General features: G+C 39.7%; 1 protein-coding gene across 3 annotated transcripts in view; it reads right to left on the reverse strand.

Moving 5' to 3' along the window:
- The window catches only part of ITP (ion transport peptide), a 160,184-nt gene that overhangs the window by 57,060 nt on the left and 90,580 nt on the right, over positions 1–12,544 (reverse strand). For all 3 annotated transcript variants that reach the window (XM_072303125.1, XM_072303126.1, XM_072303124.1), the window contains exon 2: positions 5,022–5,079. The gene's annotated coding sequence lies outside the window, so the exon portion shown is untranslated. The remainder of the gene's footprint in view (positions 1–5,021; positions 5,080–12,544) is intronic.

Raw genomic sequence — 12,544 nt, forward strand, 5'->3', positions numbered from 1 at the left:
ATACACGCGCTGGATAGATTTTTAGCGATGGAATGCTGATTCTTCGTTTTTGACAAATGACAAGAGCTGAGAGGACGATGGTTCTTGGCGCAGGAGCTTGTTGTGGGAATCGAGTTGCGGTTTTAATCCTCCAATCAAACGACCTAGGATCGGAAAATCGCGCGCGGAAATCCTCGCTGTCATCCCAAACGTCGCCGCTGTAACGCATAACCGCGTAAGTGAATTTCCCGCAGGAGCCCTGGAATACATAGGGTCATATGGAAGAAACGGCTCATCTGGATGTATTGTTACGCCCCCGCGGGAATGGCGCGACACTCTGTCTTGTCGGTTTAGTTCTTTTTATTTTCGCAGAACCAAGATCAATGACATGCGCTGTGTTTTTGCCGACGCGTGTAATTTTTCACCCCCCAGTGGAAAGCTCTCTGGTTTCTCGTCTCGCAATGATGGGTGCGATGCACTTGAAGCCAGCGCACTCGTTAGAAGTTTCTCGATCACGCCATCATCCCGGCTGCCGGATAAATGGATATTTTGAGAATGTACCACTAGACTGATAGCCCAGACTGAGGTCAAGAGTGTTCACCGGGCTGTTGCGATATTTCCCTGATGTTAATTTTTTGCAGAAGTGAATGTAAGGCATATTTTGAGCACCGCAGTTAGGGTGAGAGTCCTTTTCTGGTAGGAATGCAAAGAATTCTGGAATATTTTGGAGAATTTTTTCCTTGGTTTTATCTGGGGTGTTTTTCTGCAATTATCTCCTAATTATGGCAATCTTTAAACTAAATCATTTTGGAGGATTTGACCAAAATTTTGAAAAGAGTTCGAAAAAGACAAAAATGTTCTGCAAATAGTAACATCATACATTTTGAAACCATATCGTTTGATCTTGAAACAAAAAAAAAAAAAAAAAAAAAAAAAAAAAAAAAAAAAAAAAAAAAAAAAACACACACTTACATTACTGATTTAAAATCCCCGTGCTCGTAAAAACCGCAATTCGGGAAACACTTTTTTACGATACTGGGTCTAACACTTGAGGACAAACGAGGATCTATTGCACCTACAGAAGCATTTAACTTGTCGATTCCCGAACAATTTCTTTCAAAGACGACAAAAAGAATGAGGCAAAAACGACGTTATGAAAGTAGAGCGATTACACTAAAGGTAGGTTTCATACAAACAGGAGAAAATACTGGAAAAAAGGAGAGAGATGAATTAAAATTTAGGGAAAACGAAAAAAAGTGATGAAAAAAACGGCACAATATTGCCGGATCATCTTCCCATAAATTCGCCTCCCCACCAATCGCTCATGTATAACAACACTGCTTCCAAGTGTAAGAATCTCCGGTCCCTCTCGGATTAGCGGCAAGCAGGCCACATCCCGAGAATAATAGCTAGGCATTATCCGGTAGTTGTCTCATAAGTATTCTCAATTAAAGGTTTCTGCCCGATCGGCTGGAAACGTCAGCCTTGAAACGTCCATCGATCGGACTTGGCGATTCCGCCTCCACGGTATCCACCTCAAAACCGCACCGGGGGGGGGGGGGGGAGAGAGAGGGGGGAGCGGTACCCAAGAAAGGATCCGGGATGGAGAAGTGCAACCGTACCAGAACTCATCGTTTACGCGGAGATGATGTAATACTGGTGGTTTATCCAGTCATCTCACTCGATTTAGCGTTTGTGTGGTGGCGCTGGGGGCAAATTTTAGGCGAACGCTGGGGGAAAGAAAACACATTAGATCTAGAATCCAGACTCTTGAAAACATTGACAAGAAAAAATACTCTTGATTCAATCAGATTTAAACTTTAATCAAAAGGAAATCCGCTCAAATTAAGAGGCTGGGTTCTTGATTTAAGCTTAGATCCGATTGAATCAAGAGTACTTTTTCTTGTCGATTTTTTAAAGAGTATGGACTCTAGATCCAATGTGCTTTTTTTCCAGTGAATAAGGAGGGGGCACCCAATTTCTCGTGGTGTTCATCCCATTTTATAGATCGTATTTTATAGTGGTTTGATGTACTGTTTGGTTCAAAACAATAGAGCATAACATCAAGCGAAAATTTGAGGATTTAATAAGTTAGAAAAACTGAAAATGAGAAAATTCCTATTAATCCCACTTCGCATTACCATTTTGTTCTCATTTTGTACTCACAAAAGAACCCGTTTCCTCAGATTACTCAATTGACTTTAGGTAAAAGCAGTGGTAACATCGTGTTTTTCGCAAAATTTCACCGATGAAAATATGTTGAAATCGAGAATTCCCCCTACATGTTCCATTTTATGCAAGAAAATAATCTAAATGCCTCTCTACCTTGTCTGTTTCATGACGCACCCCTATAGCCATGGATACGTAAAGCACAGAGACAAAGAGAGACTCCATTATACGTGCTAGCTTCTTGGCGCTGGCGACAGATGGAAATATTTACTCTCGTGGATTCAACACCTCCATATGGAGGATTTCGAGGGAGCAACAGTGATAAACTTTCTTTCGGCTGTTGACCTGCCTACTGGGTGGATAATATGCTTCAGATAGCGCAATGAGCCGTACAAAATCGGTATGTTTGCGAAACAAAATGTTCAACATCCCCCTAGTTGGTAAATCAATAGTGAATGTTGGAGTTCCAAAAGTAAAAGCTTCCACCATTGCCAAGATAGCAATAGAAGGCCCATCTTTGTCTTTGGTAAAGTGTCAGAGGGGTTTGATGTGCAGATGGGAGCTGAAAACTGCAAAATGGGATGACGCCAAACGCGCCGGACTTTGACACGGATTCCGCCGATCATCGCGCATTTGCGGTCGCGAGCTGGTGCGAACCGCGAGTTGACCGACACCTTTTTATGGCATTTTAAAAGCTTTCGCATTTGGCGCCATCAAAGATGATTTGCGGTCCACAAAGAGGTCCAACGACAGGCCTTACTGCCTCTCGTGTCCTGATTGCAACGTTGTCGCTGGTATACCGAGAATATGTCCTTTCATCATGTTCTCTCACTGGACGTCAAAGCAGAAGATTCTTGCGATGGATATGAGTATAATAAACTAAGATTTCATAATAATATCTGGCATCGGGGTAGGTGAGAGTGCATTAGCGAGAGTGGAATGGCTCTTTGGAATCCCCCCCCCCTCCCCAGTATTTGGTGCTACTTATGGAGAGGATGTCGTGAGTGCGAGGAAGAACTTTTGACCTGTCAACCACTACGATGTTGTGACTGGATGATACATTTGATTTAAAAAGAAGGCTCTGATTCTGATTCTCAAAGTTGGCTTGAGTTTCGAATGCAGCGCGAATAATGTCCTTTTGGCTTCGTCTTCTTGGAAAGGATTTTTGTTGGAAATGTTAGCAAAATATTCTTCTAGATGCCATATTGACTTTTTTTTGTTAAAAATTCAATTTGAAGCAGTAGTTTAGGCAAATAAGCTAGGGTTTTGTGTGTTAATTACACCCTGTTTCATAAAATATGCCTTTTCAGGTCAAGAGAAGTCCACCCAATAAATCGGGAATACTTTGATGAGGAATAGTTTCAACACATCGTCAAGATTTTCTAAGTAACAATATTATCACGAACGCGTTTTTATAACTTCACATGAAATATTATTACAAATATATTTTTTAAAATTTTATGACACTAATAGAAAATTATAAGTAAAAATGGTCTATGATATTTAATTTTTTTTCTTTTTTTAAAAAAAATTCAATACTATTGTCAAAATTAACATAGTGACCAACGTGCGAAAACACGTATTTCTATTGCGGCGTTTCAAAACTAATCTCCTATTTCATATTTTCGACGAGCAACGAGCTATCTTCATAACTTATTGAACTTTAAACAGAATATTTCGGTAACATAAAGGGTTAACCAATGAAGTTACCAAGAATTTACGTTGACTGGTGTTTCAAATAAAAATTGGAGTATGGCATGCAGGAGGTCTTCAACGTCATAAACGGAGATATGCTGCACTTTGGCAATCGGTATTATACGAAAGATGCAATAAATATTTTCAAAATATGATTCTAAAATATTTCCAACTGATTTTCGGATTTTTTTAAAATAATTTTAGAAGTATTTTCGGGTTTACTTTAGGTAAGAGGCCGCATGTCTAGAACCCGGGAGCAAGGATCAGCAACCAAGGTCAAATCGACCTTTTCATTTTTCCTTAGGTCAGTTCGACGACTTTCCCGCGAAGATCCGCGTTAATCTTGGGCGGAGTCGGTCGTTATCGACATTTTGACCCGGTCATGCTCCGATTTACGCACGAAAATCCATGAATACGATTTCAATTTTAAATTATGTTTCGGGAAGTCGGTGGGTCCATGAGTTATGGGTTCGGCGGCGGATCGTTTGACGGAGCGACTACCCTGCTAGGCAAAAACAACACATGTCCGCCGAGTTTCAATTGCAATGAAATAACGCAGCGTAGCGATTCTCGTGAGATGATAACTCTATTTTTCCTCCATTTAAACACATGTAAATAATCGATTTCAGATGTCAATAAATATCGATTGTTTATTGTATCCTTAAATGAGAAAATCCCAGTGTTACCAACTCGATGTTACGCGGTTTTGTGCAGAAGATCGGCTCGAGTTTGCTTGAATCTACGACTGCATCGGATGATGCAGAAAAAATTTGTTTCTCTGCCTACTGAAGGACGTTTTTACATTTTGATATGGGCTCCAAACAGCGTGGATTTTTATCAACGGCAGGTCTCGTCTCGACATTTTACTTACGCTCTTTTTCAACGGACCGAAAATTTATAAAGTTGTGCGTAGGTACTTCAATATGGAAACTCATGAGATACAGAGCGGATCCGGGCTATTAATCTTTACAACGGCCAGCTGGGTGTGTTTTGCGATGAATCGATTGGTCTGCAGTTTAAACCTATGAAAAAGGATCGATTATATCGATTATCGCAACGAAAACCTTAATAATTGACTCTTGATAACATTCTGATACTCGAGAAAATTAAAAATATTAATGAATTGAATATTGCAGATGGGATCTTGAAAAATTCTGTTGGAAATAAAGTTTAATTACCTGAGCTCCAAAAGTGGGTCAAAATAAATTAGGGGAACGGTGAAACAACAATGTAGCCCTGAAACAAAGAAAATAATATGATAATTAGTAAATTATAAAGCGGAAGGTACATATTCAAAACGCCTGGTCTTGCGGCCTAAACAGAAATTCAAAACGAGCTCTAAAAGAGTCTCAATAACGTTGTTCAATAACTTCATGTCCAACAACAAGTCCAGAATGCCCTGGTAAAAATTGGCAGTAGAATCTGTGTTCCAAAATACCATAGACCTACAGCCGACTGTAAGATTTCCAATAGCTTCTATAGCCGGCAACACGACTTCTTATAGCCTTTTATAGCCGATGGCGATTAAGCAACAGCCTGACGATAAAGTGTATGCTAAACGTTACTAATTACGGATGCTAGGACTTAGTGAGTTTTTGGACTACCGCTCTCTTTTTGGGCAGTAGTATCTTGATTTATTTTGCGAGGAAAGCTCCGTACTTTTTATGGATGACTGCCATTACTAATATATTACAGCGCCTTCAGCTTCGTATGATACTGTGCAATACCTCTGGTGTGAAATAGTTGCTTCAAGTGCCGTGGCACGCTGCGGCGCGGCAGGCGGGCAGCCAGCGCGAAACGCGCATTGGCGCCTACAAACCTAACAGGGATACTTCACGCATTGCGCAATGCGTGAAGTATCCCTGTTAGGTTTGTAGGCGCCAGTGCGCCGCCGCTCCGCTTTGCGTTAGGCTCTAATATTTATCTCGTGGAGTCAGCGTTGTTCAACTCATGACTTTGAATGGTTTGCACACTCTGTATGGATTATTCTCATTTTAATTGATAAAAACAAATTGTAGTAAAGGAAAATATAATGTGAGTTTTGTAAATATTATGGTGGTTCCGTCCAAACTTAAAGATTTACAAAGCACACGAATTTCTACACAATTTCTTATAGCCTTTCATAGCCGATGGCGAAAAAGCAACAGCCAGGCGATAAAGTGTAAAGCCCGGCTGCGGTGAGATTTAACTTAAGAATCTCGTTATGTTGTCAACGGAAATAAAAGCGCATCTTCTTAGATGCGATAAAATATTAGAAACATACCTTTGCTTCAACCGTAATGAACCAATTATTTCGTCTCCCTTTGACTTTTTGCCCCTTTATGCATCATAAAAGTTACTCCGTAATTTGATTGCGAATGCTACCGGGAAACAGAGAAAACTCCGTATCACGTAACACTGAATTTTCTTTGGTGTTCGTTATTCCATTTTTTTCACTTTATCAACTCACAAAAGACGCTTGCACCATGTTACTAGAGGCTAATCCAAAAATATACCATCCATTTCAGAAACAATCCATTCAGAAGGGTAAATGATCATGCTTGCGTTCTTGTCGTAATCGAGATAACCCTACAAAATTGGGATTTTGGATACATGTTATGCATGCGATTTGTGAGATTTTGTTATATGCGTCGATTTTCTGTAAATAAGCATGGCTAGATGCTGTTAGCGAGATGTTTAGGCCTACGGTTTTATGTCAATGTACTCAACTGTGAAGCTCATTAGCTGTCACTTAATTTTTCAAGTTTAAACATATTTTTCTCAAAATTCCAAAAAAGTCACTGAACTCCCTCATCTGCACTGGAAAAAAAAAATACATTGGATCTAGAGTTCAGACTCATGAAAACATTGACAAGAAAAAGGACTCTTGATTCAATCAGATTTAAGCTTAAATCAAAAGGAAATCCGCTCAAATTAAGAGGCTGGGTTCTTGATTTAAGCTTAAATCTGATTGAATCAAGAGTATTTTTTCTTGTCGATGTTTTTAAGAGTTTGGACTCAAGATCCAATGTGTTTTTTTTCCCCAGTGTGAGATACCCTTCAATTGCGTAGCTTATTTTCATCATTGATGTAACTTCATACGACCCACAATGAGCCAGTGAAGCAGTAGGTTACGATGAGACGATAATAGGTCAATAAACCTTGAAAATAATCGAGGAATTCATGCATAACTACAGAAGTTCTTTAACCCGCGTATGGATGCATCGGCGGTCTCCGAAGAGAAAAAGGCGAATCGCTACATTCCTCAGAATCCGAGTGAAAATCTTTGACGATTCAACGAACTTTGAATTTTCCTGAAAGTAGCGAGCTTGCAACCATCAGAAGGGCAACTTTCTCGTCCGCTGTGACATCTAACGCACGTGCTTGGTGGCTTCTTTTTGATGATGGTGCATCCAAGAATTTGATCTTTCTGGGAAAAACGGGTCATTAGTCACGATTCAATGCGTCTTCCGTCGATGCGTCATTCTGAGGGGATGCTCAAGAATTTAGTAAAAAGATTTTTTTTTGTCATTAAGTAACCCTGAGCAGAGCCACAAATCAAATAGTTGAAAACGTGAATTAGTTTGTAATGTTGGCGGAGGAATAGAGGATTTTTATTGCATGTTGCGGGGGCCCGGACTAGAATGTGAGTGCATTTCAGTTTGCATTCAAATACTTTTGACAACGCATTTGATTGAGCATATGCTCAATGCAACAGGTGCAACTCTTTTAAAACGGTCCGTACCTACACTGGAAAAAAAACACATAGGATCTAGAGTCCAGACTCTTAAAAACATCGACAAGAAAAAATACTCTTGATTCAATCAGATATAAGCTTAAATCAAGAACCAAGCCTCTTAATTTCAGCGGATTTCCTTTTGATTTAAGCTTAAATCTGATTGAATCAAGAGTCCTTTTTCTTGTCAATGTTTTCAAGAGTCTGGACTCTAGATCCAATGTATTTTTTTTCCATTGTACTCGCGATCAAGTATAATTTTATAGTGTACTTTTAGGTATACTCCTCAAGTGTCAATTTAATCACACCATTCCTCAAAAACCAAAGGGTGAACACTAAAAAGTTTAGGAAATTTGAATGAGAAAGGACATGGGCAGGGAAAATTGTTAGTTACCGATCCTTTACTCTCCTCAACGTGTCATCCTCCGGTATACTTCGCTTCGCGGAAAAATTTAACGACAGACATTACGAATTTCCACCATTCACGAGCGTCGTACAACGTGCAGCGCGAACGCCGCGCAAAAAATCATAACTGAGTTTCAAAATAAACGGGTCATCAAAAAGAATCGGTTAATGAGACCACCTAAATTCGGAGCTCACCGACATCGGTACGATTAACCAACTTCCTCACGCGGCGCACACTGGATCGAGTCGGTGAGAAAAGTCGAACAAAATCTGCGGAGACTTTGACAGCTTATATTTTTGGAAATACGAAACAAAAAAGTTGAGGCATGGTTTCATTGGTTTTTTCGTGAAAATTCCTACCAGGAACACGCCTTGAAAATAAATTTGTGACGAAATTAACATCAAAATTCGAAATTTTAGCCAATAATTTCATGTCCGAGCTCTTCTATCAACTCGTTCCACTGTGCGGCGGTGCGCTAACATTGTAAAACATTCTTGGGAGGCCGCAGCGCGCACTCTCTGAAATGCGAACTCAAATTGAACGGACACGGGTGACGGGATTAATCCTCTTAATGGAGAACTTGAGCCTCAGAAAAAACTCACTTGTAAATATTAACCGCATGTTGCTATCTGTAAAACATTCCAGCCAAACCTAATGACATTTGAAGTCGGTGAGGTATTATTTAGAGCGCTTTCGTCGAGAAAAAAAGTTTGATTTTCCGGACCGATAAAATCAGTGGGTGATCTTTTGTTTAAAAGACTGAGCCTTCAGCCATTGGCGGATCCAGCAAATTGGCAACATTGCCTTTTCTCCATTTAAATCTATGGAAATGTATCGATTCTTGAAGGGGCCAAGTGCTCCGACAAGAATCGATTATTTAGCATAGGTTTAAATGACCTTTAGTTGTGTGAACCAACCTGTCTGATTAACGTGAGCAAGCTTCAATTCTGCTTCTGAGAACAAGGGTTTAGCTCTAAAAGTTGAAGATTTAGTCCAAAGACCAGAAAAACTTTGGATCATGCGGGCGCGGGGCATTAGTCATGTCGACCGAAATTTTTCGATTTGCTGCGAGCTGAGGCAGCGGTTTTTCGAACTGAGCTTTCCTAAATCTACCGAGGTAAAATACTGTAAAATAGCAATACTACTACTGTCGTGCTAGGGAAAAACGCCGTATGAACCTTCAGGCGTTGCCAAATTTCCATTGAGAGACCGCGAATTTCCGGGTGAATTTATGAATATTTTCCTCCAAATTTTTCAGATTTTTTGTTTTAAATTTCACCTAAAGATTCTGAAAATTAAAAGGAAAAATATTCATAACTTTCCTCAAAAATAAACATTTTATCGAAGAAAATTTCGCAACTCTCAAATGTTCATACGGCGTTTTTCCTTAGCACTGCAGAATGGACATTACGGCGAGAAGAAGATGAAGAATGATGGACTTCCTCAAAAACCATCCGACAAGTTCTAAAAATGCGGGCATTTTCGAAATCTGCGATATGCTGAAAACAACCTTTTTCGTTAATTTGGTGTATTTCTTTAGTTCTAGAGATGATATTTTAGAGAAAAGGGATGTATTTATTTTATGAATACTCAACGTGGTAAGAATTGAAATCCTCCGACAAAATATTTGGAGTCAAATACCCCCGTTAAAAGAACGATATTGAGCAAGAGCTTTAAAGTGCGAAAATAATTAGGGTCATAAAGTCTCAGGAAGTGCATTCCGAGCGCTGTCTACTACCCAAATAAACATAACGGTATTTCATTTGTCTTCTCACTGCCAGTGGCGATTAAGGTCCTGGGAGTAACGCAGATGAATTGAAACTAATGCAGTTCCGCGTTTGTGGAATAATTGCAGGAAAAAATTTGCTGACACCTAAACAATGACTGTCACGCAGATTGTTGGACGTAAAGCGATTCAATTCTACCATTATCACCCGATGCATCAGGAATTAAATCGGTTTCCGCATACCGTCGTTTTGACAGATGATCTTAGCTGCTCGCAATAGGATTCTGAAAGCTAGTTCCTTACTTTGGACATTTCTGGAATATCTAACCTGGAATTTTGGAATATTTCCTTTTGGAATACTCTAAATTGGTTCATCCTCCACTTAGGGACCTGTATCAATCTGTGTAACTCTACTTCAGTGGCGGGAAAAAGTATTTCATCTTGTAACTAAGCCGGTATACAGTGGCGTGGCGTGAATTGCGATGTATCGATTGTTATGCCATTTAAACTTATGGTAAAGAATCGATTATGAAGATGTTCGCTGCGAACACGCTGTTTATCGATTCTTTTCCATAGGTTTAAATGGCATAACAATCGATAAATCCCAATTCAAGCTGCGCCACTGCCGGTATACCATTATTTCTCAGGAAAATCGCGGGAGCAATGCTGTCGTGCTAAGGAAGAACGCCGTACGAACATTCGAGAGTTGCCAAATTTCCTTCTATAAAATGCTTATTTTGAGGCAAAGTTATGAATATTTCCCCCAAAATTTTCAAGAACTTTTGGTGAAATTGCAAACAAAATTATCTAAAACATTGGGGAAAAAATACTTATAAGTATACCAGGAAATTCGTGTTTTATTACAGGAAATTTGACAACGCTGAGGGTTCATACGACGTTTTTCCTTGGCATGGCAGAATGATTCCTTCTCCTTCGACCACACGGATAGAAATATTTCAAGAATATGACATTGCTTCTTCTTACTAATACTTGGAATGATAATCTCTAGTAAAATTTACTGTAACAACTAAAAATTAAGTCAAAACTGTAATATTCGACGGTGAAACTACCAAACCACGTATCTATAGTTTGCGATGTTTCAAAATCTCCCCTCTGTTCAACTAGATCCACTTATTACACGGAGACTACGACAATATTTTTCATATGTAATTGGTTATCGTCGAAACACGAGGCTATATTTCAAAGGAGGGCAATGACATTTTTTGCGGTGGTTTCATCCTCTCCATTCCTGAGTTTGAAGACACGATCAAGAGATATAAATAAAAATTTCAAGGTAAGGATATCATTTTACAGACGCATGGTATAGATGCATGTAAAACGTTAAAACATAACACGAGATCCATTCTCCGATACCTCTCAAAGCCCATAAGAGCGCTGACATGTCGGAGCGCATCGGAAGAAAAAACCTGTTTGTATTTTGCATCAACCGATTCATATTTACTTTGACTCACGCACGCTAAATAGGCCCATTGACAAGAAACACGCCAGACTGTTTGTAAACAGACGCTTCCCGCCAGTGGCGAGGCGCGAATGATCTATTATCGATATTTATTACCCATTTGAAGCTATGGTAAAATATCGATTGTTGAGGGGTTCGTTGCGAAAACCCTGTTTATCGATCCTTTACCAGTTGGTAAATGGCAGATAAATCGATAAATCGCAAAACTTACCACGCGGATAACTATTGGGCAACGCCTTCGCTTCCATCGCTGTTGCAGATAAGCACAACCGCTTCGAACAACACTCGCTAATTTTTAAGTCTTTGGGGACAAATTGAACGTATTTCTGTCAAACGGAACTATGTGCATTAAGACACGAGTCCTAAGAACCATAAGAATATATGCGTAACAGGGCTCACGTCATAATGCACATAGTTCTGTTTGATAGAAATACGTCCAATTAAGGAGGAAAGCGCTGTCTAAACATGATAAAGCTGTTACAGAACACTCTGTTGTAGCCACACAGGCGCGTCAAAAGGGACCACTGGCAAGGGGGAGGGGGCGGTATCCCCCTCTGCCCTCTGCATTTTAGGTGGACTTTTTTAGGGGTGATTTTGAGGCATTGTTCGAGATTTTGAGGTCTTATCCTGCCTACCCTATAAAAATGTTCCTCTCTCTCAACAAAATTTGTCATTTGAGCTCGTAACTAACATCTTCTTCATTCCTGAGTTGTCCTACACTGGAAAGAAAAACAAGCAGGAAGCTCCAACGCATTGGCGTCGGAGAGCGGCTCTGGGGGCAGTAGTTGTAGTCAAGAATGAGGGCCTAGACACATTTTGTCATTGATGTACAATCCGACAACTGTCGATTCATGTTTTGTAACTTAGCAGATTTACGTAGCCGGTGTATAAATGTGTATTGGGCTTTGATATGGCGAATACATGGCATTATCACTTGTTGTATACTTTTAATTTTGAAAGCTCTTTGGAGGTCCGCTTCCTAAAAAATCTCTGGTTGATAAGTCGTTTAGCGAGGCTGCAAAAAATTTGCATTTTTATATCTGAAAGTGTAGGTATTGGTTTTTTGTATAATTGTTTTTTTGGATTGCTGGAAAAGTAACGCATACTTCTATAATTTAGGACTGAGTCAGGGAAATATAAGGTTCGTTAAATAGTAAATATTCCTAGTACCGTGTGACACTATTGTTAACGAAAAGTTTTTGCAACTTGTCAAAGAGGTTGTTGAATGATCTTCGAATAACTTTTGATGAGCTAGAGGTAATGGTTCTATCTGCAGCTCGTGGACTTCTGTACGATATTGTCCAGAATCATCTAAATTTTCAAAAAGTGTCCGCTTGTTCGATACCCAATTTGCTCATTCATGCATACAAGGAG

The sequence above is a fragment of the Bemisia tabaci genome, chromosome 8, assembly GCF_918797505.1.
Source record: "Bemisia tabaci chromosome 8, PGI_BMITA_v3".
Taxonomy (NCBI): domain Eukaryota; kingdom Metazoa; phylum Arthropoda; class Insecta; order Hemiptera; family Aleyrodidae; genus Bemisia; species Bemisia tabaci.